Raw genomic sequence first — 26,993 nt, forward strand, 5'->3', positions numbered from 1 at the left:
AGGGGACACGGATCACCCTAATAGTGTCATCACACATGAAACAACTATTTGCAACAAAACAGTATAAATAATACTACAAAAACTAGAAATTCATAATAACAACCATATAAATGCCCCCATAAATTCCCTTTGACCAAAGAAACATAATTAAATAATTAAAAAGCATAGCCTCAATTTTGTACTCAATCGTTCGAGTTATTAACACTTAAAATCTTAAGTCTACAGATTTCTAAGAAAAATTAGTTCAATGAACTTGTTATGAGCCCAAAACTCAACATTTCAAGTAATGTGTAATTAAGACAACTTTTAACTAACTTTAATGACAACGTTAGGGTTTACAGTGAAGGATTGCTGTGTGGTGGAGTGTGTCAAGTCTTAAGAAAGCACAAACGTCCCTGAAGTACCCTAACCACAAACCCCCAACAGCCATTCTAGACCCCCTCCTGATCAAATCAGGACACCCAGACCAAAGAGCTGCCATTCCAATAACATGCAGACAGACAACACATGCACACACACAAACAGGCATCTCCTCACACTCGCAGAGACATCTCAGAGTTCTGTCACATGCCATAGGACCAATATAGATAAACAACACTGACTTTTAAAGGCACTACATTGTGAAGCAATGTGCACCAAGTCAGTGTTGCAGTGATTGACAGCGTACTCATATGTCTATTCCATAGAGGTTTCCCTCTGAGTTCTAACAAAACAAGAAGCATTACCTCAGCAATGCATATGTGCTGTAGAGGGATGAGTTTGACAAAGGTTGTGGTCTGGATGTAAATTGCGGTGGGATATCATGTATGCCACAGGGAATGTCTGTGTCACGACCTCTGGGGAGATGTAGTTGAATGCATAGTGATACTTTTCTTATCTGACTCACCATCTGTGGTGGTGTCGAGGGGGGCCAGGGAAGTGAAAACAATTTGACCATTAAATCTCCGCCCACGAGTTGAAAGCACAGCGCTAAATTCGTGTTTTAGGAGGAGTCAGAGAGGAATTTCAGAATGCACCGACAGCACTAACATATCATTTCTAATACCATATCAATTGATTAGCAGATGTGGAGCGCGAGAATAGTAAATAAATAAGTAAACCACGCGTTGTTGAAGTTGTGGTAGAAAAGTGACTCTCCCTCCACATTGAAGAGGCGAGTTCGGAGCGAGAGGGACGGCGAGATTAGGGCAGTAGTTTGGGGGTCTCCGGAATGTATTAGCTGACGCTCGAACCTGGTTGTTTTTCTGGATTCGGAGCAGATCTACAAGTCCGCCTGTTTTTCAGTCCGCATTCATTCACGCCAGTCTTACAACCATAATATTGTACCTAGTTGCATCTTTGAGGAGCACAGGACAGCGGAGGAGGACGCGTGTTTTGTGGGGTTTCGAGGAGAGAGTATTTGGTAAGCTTTAAACTCCCGTTACTGTTTACATAAACGCAAAGTTATGACGGATGATCAGTCAGTAGGACACACCGACGACTTCATCATTTCCTTTATTTGAATTAAATGTGGTGTTTTATTCTGAAATGGTCCCTTGTGTGGTTATACTGTAGCTGAGAAGAACAAAACAGGCCAACACTCAGTATCATATGTGTTTATTATTTTGACAGTAATGATTGACGATGTTCAAATTGAAAGGGTGAAATGACGGTTCACACGTTTTATCATTTAATCGCTGTGTGCATTTTATTTTAGTGTAACTGTTTTGAGAGACTTGTTGTTAGAAAACTAAAAGACATTCCACTAAAAGGTTTTCTTAAGTTATCGCCCTGTGCTTCTCACAGCCTCAAACAAAGGTTTTCCAAATATTGTCCTCACGCTACTCGCTCGCGCTACTATTACAGAGTTTGTGTATAAATGATGGCGACGGCTGTCACGGCGAGGCGGTTTCTTTTAAATCTAATTAAGTAACGCTCGGGGAAAGTCTGGGAGGGATGAGGGTGCATCAAGCTGGCGGTTTTCCCATGGGGTGTGACAGCAGGCAGCGAGTGTTGTCCAGCTGATCCCGTCATAACTGTAGTTATAGTATCTCTCCAGACACGCAGATGGAGGTGTCCGATGGGGGCACCCGCCCTGCAGTGATGCATGAGTTCAGTACCAGTTTAAATCAATCAGAGACGCATTGTATCAGAGTAGAGCTATCTATCTGTCTGTCTGTCTGTCTGTCTGTCTGTCTGGCTGGATGACACTTTTTCTTTACATCCATTCATTCATTCATCCATCCATCATCCATCACTTTTTCAGAGATGCATTGTATCACAGTAGAGCTATATATATATCTGTCTGTCTGTCTGTCTGTCTGTCTCTCTGTCTGTCACTTTTTCTTTTCATCCATCCATCACTTTTTATTTTCTATCTATCTATCTATCTATCTATCTATCTATCTATCTATCTATCTATCTATCTATCTGTCTGTGTAGCACTTTTTCTTTCCATCCATCCATCCATCCATCCATCACTTTTTCATTTCTATCTATCTATCTATCTATCTATCTATCTATCTATCTGTCTGTCTGTCTGTCTGTCTGTCTGTCTAGCACTTTTTCTTTTCATCTATCTGTCTGTCTGTCTGTCTATCTATCTGTGTATCTGTCTGTCTGTCTGTCTGTGTGTCTGTCTATCTATCTACCATGGCAAGTCACATATTTTGGTGATTGTTTGACCATTTACATTCCTGTTTTCAAAGAGTGAAATTCTGCAGGCTCTGAAACAATGTTGCACCTTTTGACATGAATTATAGGGATTTTCCTGAAAACTCAGACCATGTATGAATATTATCTTTGGCCATACTCCAGAAGCAACAGAAACAGTGCTGGGTTAGAGTAAGCTAATGTATCCTGTACAATGTGGCACAACTGAACGCTTATAACCTTTAAATGCACTTAGCCAGTGGTATGAATTGTTACCATGCCTTCAGAATATTATTTTCCAGGCTACATAATCAAATAGTTTTTAGGTAGGACTGCACAGCCTGTCAAATCTACTGTAACAGACAGCCTATGCAGTATTGTGGAATGTTATCTAATCAGGTGTCATATAAAAACATTAAAATGCAGAATATTGTTTTAAACAAAGCCCTGGTATAAATGCACAAGTGTTTATGGCTAGCTTAAATACCAGCTTTCTAACTTCATTGTAACTGTAACTGTATATCCATTAGGGTTTTGCTGAAATTGTCCACAAAGCAGACTCAGACTGGTTTTCAATTAGTCAGGCACTTGTGCGTGAAGATATTGGCTCTGAGGGATCCATTAATGTCGGCCTCTGGTGACTGTGTAGTTTAGCTAAATGCTGATGTCAGAACCTCTCAAAGACTTCACTTACACAACTCAACACTCAAAGGTGAGGCTGGAGCTTTAACCTTTATATTCCTCAAAGCTATTGTAAGGTATTAGAGAAAGAACCTTTAACTGTGAATATGCGGGCATCAGAGGTTTAGAAACAACAGGATTTGCTCTCTGCTACAAGCTTTATCCTATGGAAAATTTGATATGACTTATTTTGAGTTATCCAGCCAATATTACCGATGCAGGAGAGGAAATGATAATAAAAACATGATTTTGACACCTAATTTACACACTCTCCACACTTTCCTCAAATAAAAATACTTTATTTATCAAAGTGATAGTCTGCCATAATCAAGCTCTCTGTTAAATTGTCATGTACATACCTTCTATTGGTAATGAAATCTATTATGACTGTTGTCGCTTTTTTCTGAAGCCATAATTTATTGTTGGATTGGCCTACATGGTCACTATTGTAGATTTTGCCAGTTTTCCATTGCAACAGTCTACAAAATTCATTATACAGACTTGAAAATGAAGTGTACCAAACTGACCTTATTAGAACTGAAGTGGTTGACATTTGCACTAATTTCTCAAACTGATGCAGAGTTGGACAAGGGCATGTGTATTATCCTGCTCGAGCACACACAGAATCATTCAGTCACTAAAGTATTGAGCTACTGGAAATTAATCTATGGATCTTCGTGGTGGGAAGTCCCTGTTGAAAGCAAGAGGCCTGTCTCCAGGGTGTAATATTAATATCAGTTGACATGCTGGCAAATGAGCTAGTCGTCAGGGCTGGTTTGATCTTCACCGCAGTTTCCACATCCCTAATCGGAGCAGGTGATTCATTCCACCTTGCGCTTTTATCAAGCCTCCAGTGAAATGCCCTTATTGACAGCAGTGCAAAGGCCCTGGGAGAAAAAGAGGTCAAGTCATCACTTTCTTCCAAGTTTCAGGCATCAGAGCTACACGAACTGGCAGTTTGTAGTCTGCCTAGAATCTGTAATGAGATAAAGTATCTATTGCCTTGAAAAGAAAATAGCTTTCCCCACATTTGCTGGAGGACTCTCATCTAATGTGTGTCACATGGGGCGCTTCACTCAGTAATGGGTTTGGGGCCTCGTTGCCTTTGAGACTTATGAAATTTGGTAAAGAGTTGCCTAGATTAATTACCATGAAGAATACATGTTTTTTGGTCATAGATTCTTCCAAAAATTGAGAGATTTGTTAAAAGAACCATTCATACTAAAAATAAATTGTGTCATCATTTACCTTTATATCGTACCAAACCATCTTCTTTGAAATGTAAAAGGAGACATTTTGAAAAATTTACTGGCTGCTTTTTTCATTACAATACAGTAAATGGGGACTGAATCTTTGAAGCTTCAAGCACCATAAAAATATTGTTTTACTGAAGTCATATGGTAGATTAAATGTAAAGAAATAGTTCACCCAAAAATGAAAATTTTCTCATCATTTACTTGTGTATTACTTTTTTCTTCTTCAGAACACGAAGATTTTTAGAAGAATATTTCAGCTCTGTAGGTCCAAACAATGCAAGTGAATGGTGATCAAATCTCCAAAAAGTACATAAAAAGAATCCTAGAAGAAATCCATAAGACTCCAGTGGTTTAATCCACGTCTTCTGAAGTGAGCCAATTGGTTTTGGGAGAGAATAGACCAAAATGTAGCTCCTTTTTCCACAATTAATCTTGACATCTGCAGACTCTAGGCACAATCATGATTTCTAGCTTGATTACACTTCCTAGCACAGTCCAGCTCTCTGCGCATGCATCAAGTGCTAGGAAGTATAACTGATCTTGAAATGCCTAAAATCACTTTATTGTCACACAGCCATATACACAAGTGCAATGGTGTGTGAAATTCTTGGGTGCAGTTCCGATCAACATAGCAGTCGTGACAGTGATGAGACAGTACCAATTTACAATAACATCAAATTAACACAGCACAATTTAAACATCTGATATACACATAATTACACTCAACAATATACAAATAATAACATACACTGTACAGTATACAATACGCACTATATAGATACACATTCAATAAAAATAAAAATATATAAAAAAGTATATATAGTATATATAGAATGTACAGTAGGTTGTATTGTACTGTATTGACATTCAGGCTGTCGGTTGATAGTCAGTTGTTAAGAGAGAATATAATATAATAATAATATAATTTATGACAGTCCGGTGTGAGATATAAGATTAAGGGTAATAAAGTGTATTGCTGATGTATTTGATCGTGGGAGATCAAGAGTTCAGAAGTCTGATTGCTTGGGGAAAGAAGCTATCATGGAGTCGGCTGGTGCGGGTCCTGATGCTGCGATACCGCCTACCTGATGGTAGCAGTGAGAACAGCCCATGGCTCGGGTGGCTTTTTGTTCAGTGAAAAAGGAGTTACATTTTGGTCTATTCTCACCCAAAACCGATTGGATCACTTCAGAAGACATTAATTAAACCGCTGGAGATGTATGAATTACTTTTTGTGCCTTTATGTGCTTTCTGGACCTTCAAAGATTTGCTTTTCATTCACTTACATTGTATGGACCTACAGAGCTGAGATATTCTTGTAAAAAGACTTGTAACTGTAGAAATGTAATCGTGATTGCATAGATCTTTACCTTGCGCTTGTAGAAGCAAGACAAAAGCAAGAATGCACATGCTTTTGTCTCAGATAATTTTGAGAAATTTTAGAGGATGCTGTTTAGGGCTCCAAAGTTCAGTCAAGAAAAGGATGTCCAGTGGCCCTGGGGCCGGTTGCACCAGCTATACATAAGTTACAACATAGCCTAGTTGTGGCGTAAATGGGCACTAAGTCACAATTTACGCACTACTAAATATGTGAGCGTTGCATCATTAAACGTAAGTAGACCGTAAACCTATGTATAAACTGAATATTTATGAAAGCCTCTGACCAGGAGTAACGGATGGAATAAAGCAGACTCATTTAATGACATCAATGAGCTGATGTTTTCCGTGACAGACTTCAATCCTTTAGACATATACACCGATCAGCCACAACATTAAAATCACCTGCCTAATATTGTGTAGGTCCCCCTCATGCTACCAAAACAGCGCCAACCCGCATCTCAGAATGGCATTCTGAGTTGCTATTCTTCTCACCACAATTGTACAAAGTGGTTATCTGAGTTACTGTAGACTTTGTCAGTTTGAACCACATGGCCATTCTCTGTTGACCTCTCTCATCAACATGGTGTTTCCATCCACAGAACTGCCGTTCACTTGATGTTTTTTGTTTTTGGCACCATTCTGAGTAAATTCTAAAGACTGTTGTGTGTGAAAATCCCAGGAGATCAGCAGTTACAGAAATACTCAAACCAGCCCATTTGGCACCAACAATCATCCATGCGATTATCTAATCAGCCAATCGTGTGGCAGCAGTGCAGTGCAGTGCATAAAATCAGGCAGATATGGGTGAGGTTAATGTTCACATCAACCATCAGAAAGGGGAAAAAATGTGATCTAAGTGATTTGGACCGTGGCATGATTGTTGGTGCCAGACGGGCTGGTTTGAGTATTTCTGTAACTGCTGATCTCCTGGGATTTCCACACACAACAGTCTCTAGAATTTACTCAGAATGGTGCCAAAAACAAAAAACATCCAGTGAGCGGCAGTTCTGTTGACGGAAATGCCTTGTTGATGAGAGAGGACAACAGAGAATGACCAGACTGGTTCAAACTGACAAAGTCTAGGGTAACTCAGATAACCACTCAGTACAATTGTGTTGAGAAGAATAGCATCTCAGAAAGCTATTCTGGTATCCGGGTTGGCGCTGTTTTGGCAGCACGAGGGGGACTTACACAATATTAGGCAGGTGGTTTTAATGTTGTGGCTGATCGGTGTATGAAGATGTTGACATTCACACTAGTTTACATTTACGAGAGAAAACTTTATGTAAAAAAACATACTTCTCAGTGGCGCATTTTCATAAACACTATTAATTAAATCGACTTTTATGTATCGTAATTCAATGGGGATATAATTAATTACAGCTGACAGTTACGTGAGCAAGCAAGGTTTGAACATCAGCGGTAACAAGATCAAACTGAAATTCATAGCTTTTTATCACTTCAGTGTACAAATTCAAAAGCAGCTTATTGGATCAATACAGGTAAACGTCATATTATGCGACTATGCATTACTTTACGGAGCGCTTACTACCTACTAGTTAAGTCTGTTCTCAAGAACAGGTGGTGCAGCCAAATTAAGCAGTTACTTTCAAACTAACAAGTAGTTACTTAGCCCTTAGTGTGTACTTTACGTCTCAATTCAAGTGAGACCTTATGCATAGCTGGTGCAACTGTACCCTGGTAAATAACAAGAGCTCTTTATCAAGAGGAAACAGACTTCTTGTTTGTGTTAGGCCTAAGATCTCCTCATGCTTATCTATTATTCAGGCAATTTCCTTCGATATTAGTGTGCCATGGATATAATGAGGTGAAAGTATGCATATAACAATCTGGGTCCTTCAGATAGCCAAGAGTCTTAGTCATTTGACATGCTACTTATCTGAAATAACCACATTGAGAAATACTGGTTTAGATGTTAAAATTACTTCCCTCTTGATTTGTCCACACTGCACTATTTGGAAGTGTAGGATTGAAATGGAAAGAGCCTATGTTGCTGGTGTGTCCATTTTTATTGCAAGTCTGAGAAATTGCACTGGTCAGACAGCAGTTAGCTTTATGGGCTGTCACTAAATACCAATTCAGTGTATTTCAGTAACTGATAGCAAGAATATAGTGTAATTATAGGAATAGGGAACATTGGAGTTGTTAAATTTAGTGATTAAAGTGGCTTACTTTCATTTGTCTCTACAATGACTGAAAGTTGGTGATGGGTTTGATTTTGGGTTTGAGGATCTATGATTTGTCCACATCAGTATCCAAGAACAAAATGTACTGTTATTCAGATTATCCTTTTCTTTGAACTCGCAAACAACATGCATGAGGAGGTCACTGTTAATGCATGTTGTTCAGTAAACTCAGCCAAACTTTCTGTGCTACTAGGGTCACCAAATGAAATCGTAAAAATAACACTTTTAAATTTTACACTTTTCAGGAAAATGTACCTACAAATGTTTAAATTATAGTCACTGCAGACTGTAAAAAAAAATAAAAAAAAAAAAATATATATATATATATATATATATATATATATATATATATATATATATATATACTTCAGCATTAAGACCTTGGTATAACAAAAATACTTAAACAAGTTAAAATCCATGGCAATTCTATGATACAGACCAGACACACTTTAGTATTGTGGGACCTGAATTGTCATGTAAAGGGACTCTATTGATTTGAATACTCCACCGAGTTGCTCTCTTTAGTGTGTGAAACATTTGTGTTGCCCTAAACACAGACAGTCATTTCTAAAGCAAATGCCTGTTTTCTGTTTCAGCTTTTGACACACTTTTACTCTGCTTCACTACTCCTGAGTCCTGAGTCAGGCATATTTGGTTTGCTTAGTCTTTCTCTTTTTTTCTCTCTCATTCCAGTAGAAGTTTATTCCCCAGATTCTTTCCTCCTTCTCTTGCTCTTTGGTTTTGGTAACAGATTTGCGGTATGCTCCTGTGTATTCAAACTCAGAAGTCATTACAGAGAGACATTGCTTTATGGAAAACATTTGTTAGATTTGTCTCTTTCTGTGCCCAATGGAGTTAGATGCTCACTGTTGGTTTGTTCTCTTGATGCTTGTTTTGAAATGATCAAGAAAAATGTTGTGTGGTCTTTGTATACCACCCACACATACAAGGACATTAGCATGCATTCACACCAGAGAAGAATGAACACAGCTGGCTCATGTTGGTAAGCCAAGTCGATTAGCTCATTATTCATTAAGATAAATGGATCGTGTGTTTAAAGTCTCTACTCTCTGATACAATAGTAATTTAAGGACTGCTCTGTTTAGGAGTATTGTCCTGATGACATACAGTTTATAGACCTGAAGCCGAATAAAGCTTGCACGAACAACATATCCCTGAGAGATGCTTCTGTATTTGGAGATGGTGGATTAGCAGAAAGTTGTTTGAAACTTTCAGTCAAAATGAGCACAGTTTGCATTTTATTTGCTGTCTGCTTAACCCAAAGCTTATGAATGCCTCTACACATACAGTATACATTTCACGTCATATATGTACTGTAGTTTATACATGCATACATACAAGCACATGTTCCAAGCACTAAAATCAAGCCATTTTATTCAACTGAGTTTTTGAATTTTTGTGCAAGACCTCAAATCGCAACAGAACTACTTAGACATAAATAGGTTATATGTTGTTTTTCCCAGATTTTATCACCATTATGTATTATGATATGCATTATGTATTAGCAACATTAATATGCATCTGCATAACCAAAACATATTCTCATCAGGATCAATTCATTTCTGTGCTTATGTTTCTGTAATTCCATGCATGATACATTTAATTGGCGGATCTAAAATAACTAACATTACAATACAAGTTTGGTAGAAAAGCATTTAAAGAAATAGATACCCCAGAATGTAAATTCTGTCATCATTTACTCACATTGATGTTGTTCCACATCCGTATGACTTTCTTGCTTTCATGGAACATAAAAAGTAGATGCTTGGCAGAATGTTAGAAACTGACATCCTCTGTCACCATTCACTTTCAGTGTATGGAAAAAAGAGTAGTATCAACATTCTTCAAAATGTATGCTCTTGTATTCCACAAAGAAAGTCATTCGGTTTTGGAACGACATGAGCATATGAAAATTAATAAATTTTGGGGTAAGCTGACCATTTAAGGTCTAAAACACTACGTAGGACTGTTGGCAAATTAGTACAATGCAATAGCTGTCAGGAAGCAGTGTTTTTAGTGCAATTGTGTAAAGACTTAGAAGCTAGACTAAAAACCACAATACTGTTACAAAAACCTACTTACAATTAAACTGACAGAACCACAATTGAACTGACAAAAACATTTGTTTGTCAAGTCACGGAATTGTTTCTGTGTGGAGGTGCAGTAGATGACCAGTCCTACAGAACGTTTACCAAGTCTCCTCATAATGTATTTGACAACATCCTCCTACATGTCTGCCACATCAGATGTCACTACAGGCCCTGCATTTAACAGCAGATTAAGTTGGCATGTTCTGTACTTTTATTTTTACTTCTATTATTTTTTTTTTTTTATGTGCTGCTATAAATATTTCAACCAGACCTCTTTAACCACATGTGGCTTTCAGCAGATTTGGTGGGTCACTAAATTTCAGGTAATCTTGTGGCTTTTAGGGCCGGATAGGGAATCCCAGTCATCATTCTGTCAAGACAGAGATTGACAATCAGCTCTGCCCTGAAGAAAACGGTCCTCTTTAATCATGAGATAATGTGATCAGAGTTTGCTTTGTCACTTTGTTTGGTCATTAATGAGAAAACTACATGTTTCTTCATTCAAGCTGCTAAGGAAATATTTAGGGCAGTGATATCATTCCCCACTGATTAGGTTGGAGAATGGATGAAATAGACCATGAAGTCTAATCTCTTCCTTTCTTAATCTCTGTTTATATTTGGAAACCACCTTAGGAAAAAACTGAGCAGTCTTCAAGGGTAGTAGTAAATGCTTTGTATGAGCATCATTTGCATGGTACTGATTATTTTAATGAAAACTGATGTGCCAACTTGCTTTTTTAATGAGAAATTGAATAGGATTGTTTGTGACTGAGGGTTAAAGGAATAGTTCACCAAAATAATAATAATAATAATAATAATAATAATAATAATAATAATAATAATAATAAAGAAGAAAGTTTTGTCTTTATTTACTCATCCTCAAGTCATTCCAAACCAGCTATGACTTTCTTTTTTCCATGGAACAGTGAAGGTGAATATTTGAAGGATATCCTAACCACTCTTTTTCATATAATGAAAGTGTATGAGGGGTGTATGTATCATAAAGTGGTACATAAGACTTGTGTGCTATATTCCAAGTCTTCTGAAGTTAAACAATAGCTTTATGTGAGGAATAAACAGAGGTTTAAATTGTTATTCAATGATAATCATCCCTTCCAGAGAACGATTAACTGCTGTGACCGGATCGTTGAGTAGGTAAATTGAACTCGAGAACTGGATCCGTTTGATTCATGAACAAATCATTCAGACTGGTTCTTTGAACTGGATCAAAGGTTCATTGCAAAATTTCAACTCAAAAGAACAATTTGTTAAATATTTCATCACGAGCAAAGGAGAGATGTGGCAAATGTAAAGATTTTCAGTAAATAAGTTAAATTGTGTTCCGTTTATCCTTTTTTTTTTTTTAAATACCGGAACCAAATAATTTTCATGACTTTTGATTACGTTTAAGGTTCTCAAACATGCATTATTCTGCCGAAGCGGATGGAGCACTTTACTAAAATACCCTAACAGTGTTTACAGCTGTAGGCTAGTATTGAGCGGCACTGCAACACTGCAATTAAACCATAGGCATGGAACATACAGCATGACCGGTGTAATCCGATTCCTGAACAAATGATTCGAATTAATCGGTTCTTTTGAATCTACGCAGCAAAACATACAGCACAATAACTGTTGTCTGATTCCCAAACAAATGGCTCTTATGAGTTGATTCTTTTGATTGTACACTAGACAAAAGATTTATAATTATCTGTATTACATTTTATTATTTATATTGAATTATCCTTATGTGGGGGCCTGTCAGCAAATATTGATATATGTGATTAATTAATCAGCAGGTCATATAATTAATTTGATTAAAAAATTTTATCAATTGACAGCGCTAAGTAAAAGAATTGTTAATGGATCTGTAAGGGGGTTCAGTGGAAAGGAGGAGGCGAGAACCGGCTTGACAACTTAAATAATAATTTAATAAACAACTTAAACACACAACCAAAAACCACACAGTACAGCTGCCTGCAATTCTCTCTCTCTCGAACTGTCATCCCCGGCCGCCTTTATCCCTCGCGCGCCCCATCAGGCTGATTGGGGACCGGGTGTGTCTCATTCCAGCCTGGCCCCGCCCTCCTCCGCTCTACACTCCTCCCGGCGTTGCCTCAGGCCGGGGAGCCCCCGGCATGATGTACATCCCCCACCCTTCCTCTCCGGGGGGGAGGGGCGTGCCTTACGCCCCGACTGCCGGCGGGTCATCCCCGCCTTCCTCGACCTGGGAGGAAACAGGAGGGGAAAAAAACAACAAAACAAAATGGCGAGGGAAAGGCCAACACGGAGCGACAGAGAGAGAGAGAGGAGAGAGAGAAAAAGAAACTCACCGGTTCTCTGATGCGCCGTCGCGTGGTCCTCGATCACTACTCCACCCTCTCAGGCAGACTGCAGCCGCTCCTCCCCGGGCGGACCGGAGTCAGACCTCCGACCCCCAGCGGACAGAACGCCCCTCCGCGTTCCCGGTGTCCCGTGGGGACACTCCTCCGCCCCCTGGCAGCGGCCCTACCACTCCAGGCGGTCGGGGAGTCCCCTCCGTGTTCCCGGGGGACGGCAGGGCACTCCTCCGCCCCCGGCAGCGGCTCCCTCGCTCCAGGTGGTTGGGGAGTCCCGTCCCCACTCGCCTCGCGGACGGCGGCCGTTCCCCGCGTCCGGGTGGTCGGGCTACTCCATCCCCCGTCGGACGGCAGCGGCGCTCCCCTGGGTGGACGGCAGTGTCGAGGACTCTGCGACGGGAATCCCTCCTCCTTCCCGGGTTTCGGCACCAGTGTAAGGGGGTTCAGTGGAAAGGAGGAGGCGAGAACCGGCTTGACAACTTAAATAATAATTTAATAAACAACTTAAACAAACACACAACCAAAAACCACACAGTACAGCTGCCTGCAATTCTCTCTCTCTCGAACTGTTGTCCCCGGCCGCCTTTATCCCTCGCGTGCCCCATCAGGCTGATTGGGGACCGGGTGTGTCTCATTCCAGCCCGGCCCCGCCCTACTCGGCTCTACAGGATCCATTAAGGAATCTGAATCATTAAGAGATATCAGAGCTGGAATCTTTAAATTCCTTGGTATATACTTGGAATATAGCACACTTTTTTTAAGCTTGACAACCCCAGTCCTCATTTAATATAATTTCATAAGGAAAAGAGTGGCCAGAATAGTCTACAAAAATTCACCTTTTGTGTTCCAAGGAAGAAAGAAAGTCATATGGATTTGGAAGGACTTGATGCATTTAGTGCAGCTTTTTCAGACAATGATTGGCAACTTAAATCCTCTGGCAGGTCAAAGACAAAGAGCATCAGGAAATGATAAAACTTGACTTATGGCCCAATAATTAGTCACATGTCCTTCTGCCAGCTAGTGGCTGCATTACGCTGACTTAATTACAACCACCTGCTTGCGATGGTAAGACTGAAAACATTAGACCCAGCAGTTGAGGCAAGCCTCCAGCTGTTTGCTCTTTCAGGATAATCTTATGATTGGCAAGTTGTAATGCTTTTCTTGGGTCCTGGGAGACTATGGCATCTGAGATAGTGTAAATCAACCGAAAAAGGATATTTCAGTGCCGGGCTGTTCAGGCTTCTATAGACTTTCTCTGCCAGCACCTCTTATAAAAGAAGAGAAGATGTGCCATCAGCAATATTCCAGCCTCAAGTGTGGAGTCAAGTTAAACTCCAGACCATAAACATAAAAATAGAAATGGAATTCAATAGCTCAGTTGTTTGTCTAACATCTGAAATAATCAACAGGAAATTAACAGTTATAATTGATAATACAAGTAAACAATTTCTGTTTTCTGCATGCTAAATTGTTAATTTCACGGTACTGGAAAAATGAGCCTTGCCCATCTTAATCTTTAAGGACTGTTAGCTTTTTCTTTTTTTTTTTTATTAAACAAAAATGCGTATATATAGGCTCCAGCAACCCCACAACCCTACAAAGGATAAGTGGCTATAGAAAATGAATGGATTGATGTAAAAATGCATATATTTATTTTTTTCACTGAAATGTTGTCCTTTCTTTATCAGAGATTGTCAGCACATTTTTTTTTTATTAAACTCAGAGCAGATGGTTCAGGCCCACCTAGCCAAACCCCCACAACATCTTTGTTCGCATACTTTCATTTCTGCTTCATCAGTAGTTTTTTTCTGAACAAGCCCAGATTGGTACCTTTCGGTTAACCTTCACATCTCTTATATGATCAAAGACATCCAGCATAAACCTGTTGTTGTTGTTGTTTTTTAAAGTTATTAGGTGATAAACATTTTTACCCCATTTCCACCTGGTATTAAGATGCGGTTTTGGTAATCCGATCACATGTGTTCAGCGCTAAATACAGGACTAAACGGGGTCTCAAACATTTTATGATCAGATCACAAAAACCACATATGAATGTGGTCAAAAATGCATGTGACCACATCGCATTTGAGGTGTAAACGTTAATCCATCCGGTATGCGTCCCAGACAGCAGTGAAGCTCAACCCCTCACATGTCAATCAACAGCTGTGCTAAAACAGTGTAAGCTTTGCCAGTTTAAAAAAAAAAAAAAAACAGATACATGCACAAGCATGAGAACTTCACGGATCTTCTTCAGTGTTTCTGATATCAACACAGATGAGAAGCACAAACATCTGAAATTCCTTTAGGGCAGGTACTCCACAAAAATTACAAATAATTCTGCTCATAATGTTTGCGTTTGTGCATAGATTAAATTTCAGATGCATCTGGGAGAAACAGCACACCTTTTTTAATGCTTTCTTCGACTTTTCTGACTTTGTTGCACCTTAATGTCCATGCAGTAACACAGTAACATAGTGATTGATATATGTCGTCATTAAACAGAGACATTAAACAAGTGGTCACAGAAGATGCATTTAAGCGGCCAGGTTTAAACAGTAATGTGTCTCACCTGACCACATGAAATCGGATTACCCGAGACCAATGCTGGGCTGATTGCTTGTGAATTGTAATTTGGTACTGATTACAAATTACATGACAAAAAATGCAATCAGTAATGTAATCTTGTAGATTACATTTTGGGGTAATCTAATATGATTACCTTTGGATTACTTTCAACCTGATTCTATTTTATTTTATATCACATGCATTTGAGTAGGATAACCATTTTAACATAAAAAGTACAAAGAGGAAGAAAATGTATTCAATTATTTATTTACTAACAAAAAGCCTCACAAAAAGAGCTCTTTATGACATTTTTAAAAAGTGCATTAAACATTGCATGAATGAAATAAACATTAAATCTAACAGCAATGACAGTGCATGTTCAAAGTTTACAATTCAAAACACTGAGACATCAAGTTCATTTTAAGTGCATAAAACAATAGCAACATTATGAACAATCATGACCATAAAATCAACAGCAATGAAGTTGCTAGGTCAAAACTTTCACCTAAAAACACTGAAACACTTTTAACACTTACTGCTTACTGATAGTCCATCACCTGTTCCAAAGCTGAGGTGCAAGATATTATCTTTGGAACAGCAAGAATATTCTAAAAGAACAGAATATTTTAAAACAGCAGAGTTCCACCAAGTCACACAAGGAACAATTGTGTCAAGTTTTATGTCAAGTTTCATGCAGTGAACTCCACTGCATCAGCAGCAACAGTAGAGCAATGGGCTTTGTTTCATATTGCTGCACATTTTGCAGTTGAACTATTGTGTATGTGGGCAGGACCCTTAATGATGGCATCTGCTAGATCCTTTAAAGCAATTAAGTTCAATGTGTGAGCTGCACACCACTGGTTTAATTTCATTCTTAAAAATTAAATGATCTGTATAGATCCAGTGGTTAAATGCTGAGGTAGACCGCTCCATCTTCACCTTGCTGGCTAATAGCAAGTATCACTTCTGAGTAAAATACACACAACCCTCCCCCTCTCTTCCGGAAACACTCAAGACTTACCAAACGTATATCAGTGGTGTGCTGATTTAGAATGAAAAATGTAATCGATTGAAAAAAGAGAATGATTAGGATGATCAATAAATTATTAACAATTTAATGCTGTTGCCTTGTTAATATGTAATCATGTAATCTATAAACAAATAACTAATCTGATTATGAGTATTTTAAAATGTAATTTAATCCAATTACAACTACTTGATTTTTGTAATCTGATTATGTAATCCATATTACATGTAATCCATTACTACCCAGCACTGCCCGAGACACATCTTAATACCAGGTGTAAATGGGGTCTTTGTCCCTCTTTTGTCTCATCTACTGAGCACATGCAAAAACGAGATCTTTCACATCTCGTTACTCATGCAAATCTTTGTCACACCACATGTTCGATCAAAGCTCAGTTGTATAGCTCGATGGAATGATAAAGGCCCTTTTCAGTTCTGTCCCCTAATCCCTTAAAGATTGTTTGAATAATTTACTTGGTTTTTGAGCAGATTATTTGTCTTTTATAATACCTGATGAGAAGTGATTTGCAACATTTAAAGGAATAGCTCACCTAAAATGTAAAACTCCATCATCATTTACTCACTCTTATGTCATCTGAACCCTAAACAATTCCTTTAAGAATAATTTTCCTTAGATTGATGCAGATCTGGGACCATATTGCAGATGTGATCAGCTTCTCAATTTCATTAAATTTCACAATTTCATAGTTACATATTAATAAATGGTCAGAAAACTTATAGAACTGGTGGAATTTGGAAAACAGGGTACAAAAAGAGTTTTCATTTAAAAGTTCTTGACTTTCTCCCCACCAAACAGATCCATGAGATCAATGAGAAGTGTCAGTCAGCAGAATTTAGTTTAGATTCTGGACTTAGTCAAAGTGAGTCAGATAATCTGTGTGGCCTTGTTTACACTTGTTTTGGAGGACAGACACTGAATTTTGAGAACTGGCTAGAGGGTTTCAGAGTCAATTGAAGACATATGGTTCAAGCATTAGCATACGAGTTTAGTTTTAAACTGCATTTGTGTTAACCTCCCTTTCATTTTAATCTTATGAACTACTGCAGCACCATACCATCCAGAGTTACTCTACAGTAGATAACCAGCTTCAAAAGAAATCCTTTACATATTAAATACAGAAAGAAAAAAAAATTAGGATTATGAATTAATTGACTGTCCTTTTTAACTAAATTAACTCTAATAAAAGTTAGCTGAAAGGGGCTGCTACAATCCTGTTTCTGCCTTTTTTTACCTGTTTCATCCTCAGATGGTTTGATCCATTAATTTGACATTGCTCTAAGAGTGTGTTCACACTTGTAGTTCGGTTATCTTGGTCCTCTTGGTCCGGACCAAAAAAGAAAATGAAACATTTAGTCCTGGTTCGCTTAGCGTTCACACTGGCATTTTTAACACTGAACCTAAAGATACAAAACAAAAGGCATCAGAAAAAAGTCACAACCTGATTGGACAGCATTTATGACGTATATTTTGTGACGGAACTTGCCGAACATCCAAAACAATGCTGGCTGCTGGGCTAAATGCGCTTGTTGGATTTATGTATGTATATATGGTGGTATATTTACCAGCTGAGAACAAAGGAAGAGCAAATCAAATGTGTAAAGAAGTCAAAACAGCACCAGGAATTCCTCCGTTGCACACACAAATGAAGATATGCTGCAAGGACGGCTGACGGCGTTTCTGTCGCCTGTACTGAACTGTAATGGGCAACATAGCTCCTATGATGAGAAGAACCAGGTATGCTTGAGGTCAGTATTAGACAAATTACTTCCTGTTATTGGTCCGTTTAGACATCTTTGGTCCATGTTGCGTTCATATATCAATCGAACCGCACCAGAGTTCGTTTGGAAACGGACCGAGACTCACTATTCAAGCTGTGCGCACCAAGGTTTGGGTGGCAGCGTTCACACTTGTTCAAATGAACCGCACTAACAGAGCAATCGCACCAGAGTTTGTTTTAATCTAACCAAACCTGCCAAGTGTGAACACACCCTAAGAACCTAGCAGAGACCTGGGCTGAATTTCCCAAAAGCATTGTAAGTGTAAGTATATCATAGAAACCACTGGCGCCAGTGGTCTCTACGATCAACTTAAGCTTGCGATGCTTTTGGGAAACGCAGCCCTGAGCTTTTTCAGCAAATGCTGATACTTTTCTATTTTCTTGTGTTGTGATATGTGTGAGCCTGGGATCTGTTCTCTTAACTTTCTTAGCACATTCATTTGTTGTCCTACTGCTGATCCATCATCTTTTGTGGTGGAAACCAATTGACTTGTGCTCCTCATGAGACCTCTTCTTGGATGCCCTCCAAATGATCTCATGTTCCATAGATTCTCTGACTCCTCCTCATATGCCATAAATCATCGTGATGTAATCTTTCGCCCTGCCGTTCCTAGAGCTGGTGAGCTTAAGTGCTTGTTCTCTAAGAGAGTATTGCATAGTGGTCAGTTAACCTCGGTTTCAAATCCCAGAGCAGACTTGACCGTGATGACCGGTCATATTCCTCTGATGCATACAAACCTGTCTTCCACATCCCAATTATTTTTGACTAGGGCCTTTCCCTTTATATGCAAAGTTGAGGACCTTTTTTGGAAAAGCGAATGAGAGGTTTTATAAGATTTTCTGATATTCAGAGTGTTTATGTATGATACTTTCATTTATCCCTGAAGATTAAATCTGATGTTATGAGAGTATTTGTGTTGAGTGTGATCCCGCATGAAATCGCTGCTCTCTGCTCCCATGGCCAGGGGGAGGAATGTTTCTAAAAGATTTTTACGAGACCTTACTGTGGAAAAATGTCTGGCTGTTTTGCCACCTACCCCTCCCAGATCTCCTCCTGAAATCCTGTAAAAAGCAGGATATCGACCCTAGGATGTCTTGTTCTGTTCTTCCTGGGGGTAACGAGTTTTTGGCAAATTGCAAAACAGAAACATTTTATGAACACATTATAAGACAAAATAGTATTGTTGTATTAAAAAAGACCCTAGAGAATCTAATTTAGCCCTCATTTTCATCATCTCAGTATAAGAGGCTTTGCTCAAAACAGCTAAGAATGTCCTTTTCTGCTAAGTTACAGCAAAAATGCTTTGCTGCCTCGCTGCCCCATCAGTCAGTGACTTGACACACTTTTGTTGTACAAAGGTTTCTCCAAGAAACTAGTTTCAGACAGGCTTCCAAGGCATCACATCATGTATAATGATCTAGAAGAAATTCAAGTGAGCTTTAGACATAACTAAAGAGATATTTAATGACGTAATGCTTATTTCCTGGTAGAAAAGGAATCATAAGTCAAAAAAGGACATTTATGTGGGATATCGTAGACTGCAAAGGATACATCTATGCTGCCTTCAAAGACTGACCATACGAAGAAGTCTTATTAGATAGTAAGCTGAGCCAACATTTGACTGAGACATGCCTTGATGTCTTCCTACCTCCATATACTGTCTGCAAATGCAGCATTTTTCAGGTTTCGTACACAGCAAGATCCTCAAAACACAAAACATAGGTGTAGAGGTTGAAGAAAATGTGCTCATTTATGAGATGGTCCCACTGTTGAGCTTCTCCCCGGTGAGGAAATGATCCAGTTCTAAGGCTTGATGTGCTAATAACCCAGCACAATTTCTACTCTCTGTATTCCTCCAGTCGCGTCCATAAAAATGGCACAGTGCAGCATTACCATTCAAGCCTGCAGCTATGTCAAATCTCAGCCTAGATCAATTATAACCTCCAGCTTCTCATCCGAATCTCTGTCTAACAGATGCTGCGATTATATATGCGTGTATCAAAATCTCATATTCACACATGTGAAAATCACTGATTAGGCATCTTGAGTGTGGGATGTGGGTGCATGGAGAGGGGATGTGAATCTGGTATTTTGTTCCATGTAATTTTCAGGGTATGTTGGGGTGAACATGTTAACAAAGAGAACCTTAAACCTATGACTTAATCTGAGATCTGGGCTTCATATTTCCTGCTATAAGTCTGTTGTTACTTAGGAGATATTAACACTTGGTCACATTGATACTCCTTCCAAACAGAACTGTGTAAGTATATGGAAGTTCGACAGCCCAAAGATGACCAAAAAAACAAATATGGCACATGACAACTGGTGCCTTTTGTATCACAGTCGTCAAAGCAATTTTAGCCATGCTCTGTTTTTAGTTTTTTAATGATGCACATCAAGTGCAGCAAATTTTGTTGTCAGGCATTAGTGTCATCACGGAAGTGAATGCAAATATATTTGCATATAGTGCAAGAACAGAAGATCAGATTTATATCCTTTTTGCAGAGACACATTTACGGTATGTGGCCAAATGTAAATGGAATGTGCATATCCAATTGGATAGTAATCCTATCGATCAACATGCATGAAGGGGTTTAATGTAAATAAGACCTTAATTGTAGATCTTAGATGTATGTTGCCCCATTTTCGATTATTTCCCACTCTCAGTCTGTTCTCATGAACTGCCTTGCTGTTTTTTTTATGGTGAAGGGTATTACATTGACAGCAGAGAATGTTTGGTGTTGACACAGCATGCAGCTTGGTTAGTCCTTTAAATCCCCTGCTGTTCCTGAGACCAAACAGACAAATCTGCTCATTTTTCAGCCCAGCAGCTTTGGGAATATGAACTGGATAGAGGAAAGAACTGTGTTTATAGAAGTGACTAAATGCAAAGTTCTTCCTCTGGTTTTAATTAGGTAAAACCCGGTGAGCCAGGAGTGTGCTTCCTTTCCGACAGATTGCACTTTGAATTTTTATGACAGGCTTTGTAAGGACAACGATATAAACAATGCCCTAAAAGAAAAACCGGAAGTGTTAAAGGAATAATTTGCCCTAAAATAAAAGTTCTGTCATTATTTACTCACCCTCACCTCGTTCCGACTGTTTTGTAAAGATTCTTCAAAACTTCTCCTTTTGTGTTCAATGAAAAAAAAAACCCCTGACAACTTAGAGGTTTGGAATAACATGAGGATGCGTGACAGAATTGTCATTTTTGGGTGAACACAAACTGGTTCTTTTGACTATTAACATGTTATCCTATAGTTGTTTTTTTTTGGGGGGGGGGGTTCCTTTTATCTCCCCAATTTGGCATGCCCAATTCCCAATGCGCTCTAAGTCCTTGTGGTGGCGTAGTGACTCGCCTCAATCCGGGTGTTGGTGGACAAATCTCAGTTGCCTCCGCGTCTGAGACAGTCAATCCACGCATCTTATCACGTGACTTGTTGAGCGCGTTACCGCGGAGACCTAGCGTGTGTGGAGGCTTCACGCTATTCTCCACGGCATCCACGCACAACTCACTACGCGCCCCACCAAGAGCGAGAACCACATTATAGCGACCACGAAGAGGTTAACCCAACGTGACTCTACCCACCCTAGCAACTGGGCCAATTGGTTGCTTAGGAAGCCTGACTGGAGTCACTCAGCACACCCTAGATTTGAACTTGCAACTCCAGGTGTGGTAGTCAGTGTCTTTACTTGCTGAGCTACCCAGGCCCCTAACATGTTATCCTATAGTTAAAAAAAGTATAGTTGTCACTGTAAGACACAACATCCATGACAGCTACAGTATATGGTGTTTGCCATGTCTTTAACAAGGGCATGAAATTGTTAACAGATGTGAGCTTTACACATGCTTAAAAAAACTTGTCTGATGCACAGCAAAAAAAATGTAGAGGACAGTGATTACATTTTTGGTTGCTTCAAAACAAGCAGTAGTCCATTAACATCAAGTGGTGGAATCATCGCTCTTACTCGCCATAAAGATCCCCTTTTCTGTATCGTGTAGCTTACTTGATAATAAATAAGTCAGGTAAAGGTAATTAACAAGTAATTGATAAATTTGATTGTTTCTTGCTTGATCTATTAAGAAATATAATCAATATTTCATCTCTTGAAGGACTCATTTTCTATTGTCTTCTGTGGGTTTAGGCTGCTTTTCTTTCTGTTCTTTGTGTAAATCTTGCCACAGTATTCTCCAACAGATGTTCACCTGATTTCTTCAAGATCACTTTTACACCTAATTTAAATGTCAAATCTATTTATCTAGTTCAGACATTTTTATTCAATAAAGACTTTTATTGAAACCAGACACACATAAAATAATGAACTGAAATGTGATTCAGAAAATATGTAAATAGTGCAAATAGTGAATAGTATAAATTAGGTGTTTAGTTTTGGCTTATATTTTACCATTGAAATATATCCTTCATTCTATTGATAGGGAAAGTGCATCCATATTCCTCTGCCATCATCCATCATAATGATTCCATCTAGTCGACAAGGAACTCTTAATTGAGCCGATCAGAACATTCACTCTGTCTGCATAATGTTTGCATAACCCTTTCTTAGGGAAAGCTTGGTCCTGCCTTGAATGTTAATAACATTTCTTGTCCCTAATTGGAGAACCAGATTCCCTCACACCTTTAAGCCCATTTGGCCTATTCCAACAGGTCTCCCCCTTTTTAATCACATGGCTTCAAAGGCTTGTTTGATGCCCTGAACCTCTTCTCTCCCCAGAGAGCAAAGTCTGCTTGGCCTTGGGGCCTGGAAAGGGAGAGGGAGAGAGAGGAGGGGTTTTAGTGAAAGACAAGAACAGAATGCTTAAAGAAAACATTAAGTAAAGTGTCTACAGGGCCGGTCATTATCACAGCACTAAGTGTTTTGCCAGGAGCTGTACCATAGGAATCTCTCAACACTTCGACAGCCTCCTTTGCTCAAGGGATCATGTTTAAGACACCTGCTGCAAGGTCAGAGGAACCCCAGGTTGTGCCAAGACTTTTCAAGCAAAAACTGCGAGAGACAGGGCTACATTTCAATCAAACCTATTGATCAAGTGTCTGAGGTTGAGCAGTCGCAGTTCTGTGCACGCGCAGGGCTCACGGGCTAGTGTTTTTAGCGATTCTTGAACAGTTCACTTGCATTGTGAAAGAAAAGTACTGCATGTTCAAGCATTTGTGCAATTCCAAACATAGTAATGGCACAAGTTATTATACAAATCTACAAAGTTTTCACAATTTAACAGAAAATGAGGAGATGAGTGTTTCGCCAGATGCGGAAGATTGTAAACTACAAACTGCACTTTCAGTGTCAAAATAAAAGCTCCAGGTGAAGGTGAAGTCAATAGGACAGAAATATATGACTTTATATAAAACAAATCTAATCCACAAAATAATAATAATTCAGTATTTCATCATGCCGTCGAAGGAAATTCATAATACCCATACATTCTTAGAAAACAATGATTTTAAATTGTGTGAACCCCTTCAGACATGTTGTTTAGCAGTTTAGTTTTTTTTTTGTGTGTGCAAAGTGACCTGGGTTCAAGCCCGGACCTAAACATAATAGACATGAGAATGCATGATTTATGCCAAAGAATTTAAGACAAACACATTTCTTTACGAACAATAATTATGTAACTTAATTATCAAAGATACAACTTCAAAATCCACATGGCATAAAACATGCAATAGACATTATGTTCCACTTTTAATAATTGTTGTTATAGTTAAAACAAAAGGAAACGCAAGAGAAAAAGGGTCATAACCCTTCAGTGACCAGACAGTTGGCAGTCTTGGCCATCACATCCTTCCAGAGAACTAACGTCCTGTAGGATGTATCACTCATCATGTCTGTGAATAGTGTAGAATGATCATTAACACAGAGAGAAAGAGGTAGGGTAGTGACAGTGGACTGAAAACGTATAATGACAAATAACAAGCGCATCAGTTATTGTCCACTCCTCAATGACCAACACAGTCTATTAGCAGTGAACTTTAAGTCATGCTGCATTGTTCAAATGTATGCTAGATTGAAAGAAGACCTTTAGCTCGGTGGCAGATAAGCATAATGTAGATGCCCTTTGGAAGATTTTGTTCAAACCCCTTGTGATTCTAGAAGGTGGAAACAATGTTTGCAAGTGTTGAGAACACAATTAGAGAGCACACAGTACCCTCAGACTGTAAGGTCAGAAAAAAAATCAATTTACCAGGCAATGACCAATCTGTGAACACCGAGGTCAATCTTAAATGCCATTGATTTGGTATTGAAAGAGGTTTGTTTAAAGGAAGCCTTAAGAGTGTATGCAAATGAGGGATTTGAGTTTTGGAGGATTCTCCTTCACTCTGGTTGACCCACATAAACCCAGCTTCTCTCTGCTCTTCATTGTGTGATCCTGCCTCATTTATATGCTCATGTAGCTGGAATTCAATTACCTCTTCATTCACCCTCAATTCTATCTACAGTGAGATAAGGAAAGATATTTGACAGCTGTCCATTAGAGAGCAACCGTGACCACCCCCTCTGATAGTACACAAATTTTAAAATAAGTATTTTACCCATTCATTAAAAAAACATCAATAAAGAGATTTAAGCTTTGAACCAAACAAATCAGCATTGAGATTAACACTTCAACCTTTGATTTTAAAGGGATAGTTTAACAAAAAATGAAATTTTTTTTATCTTCTACTCACCCTTATGTTGTTCAAAATTCATACAACTTTTTTTTTCTGTGGAACACAAAAGGAGATCTTAAGCAGAATGTTAGGGACTGAGAGCCTCACTCACCATTCACTTTCATTGCATCAATTTTTCATACAATTATAGTAAACACTCTGCCTCACATCTTACATCAAAAAAGACAAAAATGGATTTGGAATGACATGAGGGTGACCAAAGTTTTTAATTTGGGTAAAGTAAATGTTGAAAAAAAAAAAAAAAACTTATTTAACGTCTTTTATGAGGAAATGAACTACTCAAACTATTGCGAATGACGAAATTGAATGAGTATCAACGATTAGGCCTTAATATAAAACTATTGACTGTAATTCATCGTATATGAGCTTAACATATTATGTATGAGAAGTACAGTATGTTACAACATTTTTAATTATATACAGATATGTAAGTTGTTTGAGAGTCTAAAAGAGGGATTCAATTACATCATTCACAATCCTTTATGGGAGAGGGCAGTCACTGTTGAATCAGACAGCCACAATAGAGCGCAACAGTGCCCACCCACTTTTTCAGCCGTCTGGTTTCCGGAAGTATTTTTACCAATTCATTTCTTCCATAGACTTTTCATAAACCAAGCCAACCAGCTTCAAGGTGAATCACATTATAAGTCTGTTTTAGAAGCAAAAGAGTATTTAAAAATCGGACAAAAAGACAAAGTTAAGTTAACAGATTAAGTTAACAGATAAAGTTGTATAAAGTTCCTAGATCACATCTGATTTTCCACAACTCATATTGTCTGGTGTTCTTTGTCTACTGAATGTTCTTGGACAGATATTTTATCAATGTTTTGTCAGCGGAACGATCCAAAAATACTTTAAACTGCAGTACAGCTCGTTGAAGAGACTGTAAGTCTTTCCCTCACAGCCTCGTTGTCATTCCCATTAAAAATCAAAGATGGCGCTTGCGTGAATAAGGTATATTGAAAATGATGTAATCGTATATAAAACGATAGAAATAAATAAAACTGTTGATTTAAGTTTGTTGATTATACAGTAAGTATAGAGACAACATAGTTTACGTTTATTGCAAAATATTCCGATAAATACAAACATACAGTATAAGTATTTGAGAATGAAGGGAGACCAATTGTTTGCGTCATTCACAGTATGTCATAGAGGTGGGCGGTCTCTTCCAGGCTTGTTTGGCAGGCTTTCTTTCTTCTGCTATTCAGTGCGGTTTTAGAAAATTAAGTTAAAATAATGCAGGCTGATGGCTTCAAAAGAAGCTTAAACCATCGATGAACAGCCTCTGCCTTTTAGCTCAGAGTAGGTCTACCTTTAAGGGTTTTTAAGTTATCTATAAAAATCAATTTGTCTGTGGAAAAAATGAATGGGATTTTTACTTACAGAACCTGACTGTTGCGCTCTATTCCTGCTTCCAGTATAACAGCGCCTTCTCTGATTGGTGGATCTCGCTTCAGGATTGTGGGTAATGTAGTATTTACCAGAGAATTCTTCAAATAAACCTTTTTTTTATTTTTTTTTTTTTATTTTTTTATATAAAGTTGAATTCGCACTGGTTTGTGCCTTAGCATATGATATCATTCAACACTTTCAGAGCTTATGGTAGGTCTGTCATGAAACTATTATGTTATCACTAGAAACTATTGTCTGTCTGTTGCATTCTGATGCTACTTCACCTTCTCTTCCACTGTATTGCTATGGAAACCAAACAGTAACAACAATCCTTACCACTACAACAACACATTTTTCTTTAGAGAGGCTGTTGGTGATCCTTTGGAGAATAGGGGAATTCTGGTCTGCCATGTCATAGTTAAACAGCTCCTCTGAAAGTGATTTTATACCACACAGAGTTTGTCTACAAAACATTGTCTTCTCAGAATAATTGTACCCATTGTATTTACATAAACCGCCTGGGTTTTATTATGCTTTTAATTATGTGGAGTTATCCTTTCCCATACATTCATCTCTCCTTATTTAAAGAAAACCCCACTTTACTTTGACAAAGCTTCATTGTGTTGTCATTTAAACAATGCTGCAAAGACTGCTTTTGTGGCCACCATGAACATCACAATTTTAATTGGCTTGTAGCTTCTTACAACTGGGATACTTGTGGCAAAACAATATGAGTAGCAGAAAGTTCAAAGCATTTAGGCTTGTTAGCTGCACACAGTTGGTGATCCACTCCGACAGGGAGAATCGGCTACAGGTAATTAGGCAGGAATGCTGTAGGTGATAAATTATTCATGACCTCAGACACTAATCAAGATTAGTAGCACCGAGCAAACAGGCAAAATGCAATCAGTTT

General features: G+C 38.6%; 1 protein-coding gene across 3 annotated transcripts in view; it reads left to right on the forward strand.

The window, feature by feature from the left end:
* The first annotated feature begins 985 nt into the window (after positions 1–985).
* Positions 986–26,993, forward strand: part of LOC127416831 (tetraspanin-18-like) — a 53,682-nt gene continuing 27,674 nt past the window's right edge. Inside the window, exons 1-2 of one of the 3 annotated variants that reach the window (XM_051656394.1) lie at positions 986–1,402; positions 26,074–26,153. The gene's annotated coding sequence lies outside the window, so the exon portion shown is untranslated. The remainder of the gene's footprint in view (positions 1,403–26,073; positions 26,154–26,993) is intronic. The other 2 variants (XM_051656395.1, XM_051656393.1) reach the window with 2 other exon arrangements.

Source organism: Myxocyprinus asiaticus, chromosome 26, assembly GCF_019703515.2.
Source record: "Myxocyprinus asiaticus isolate MX2 ecotype Aquarium Trade chromosome 26, UBuf_Myxa_2, whole genome shotgun sequence".
NCBI classification, from domain to species: domain Eukaryota; kingdom Metazoa; phylum Chordata; class Actinopteri; order Cypriniformes; family Catostomidae; genus Myxocyprinus; species Myxocyprinus asiaticus.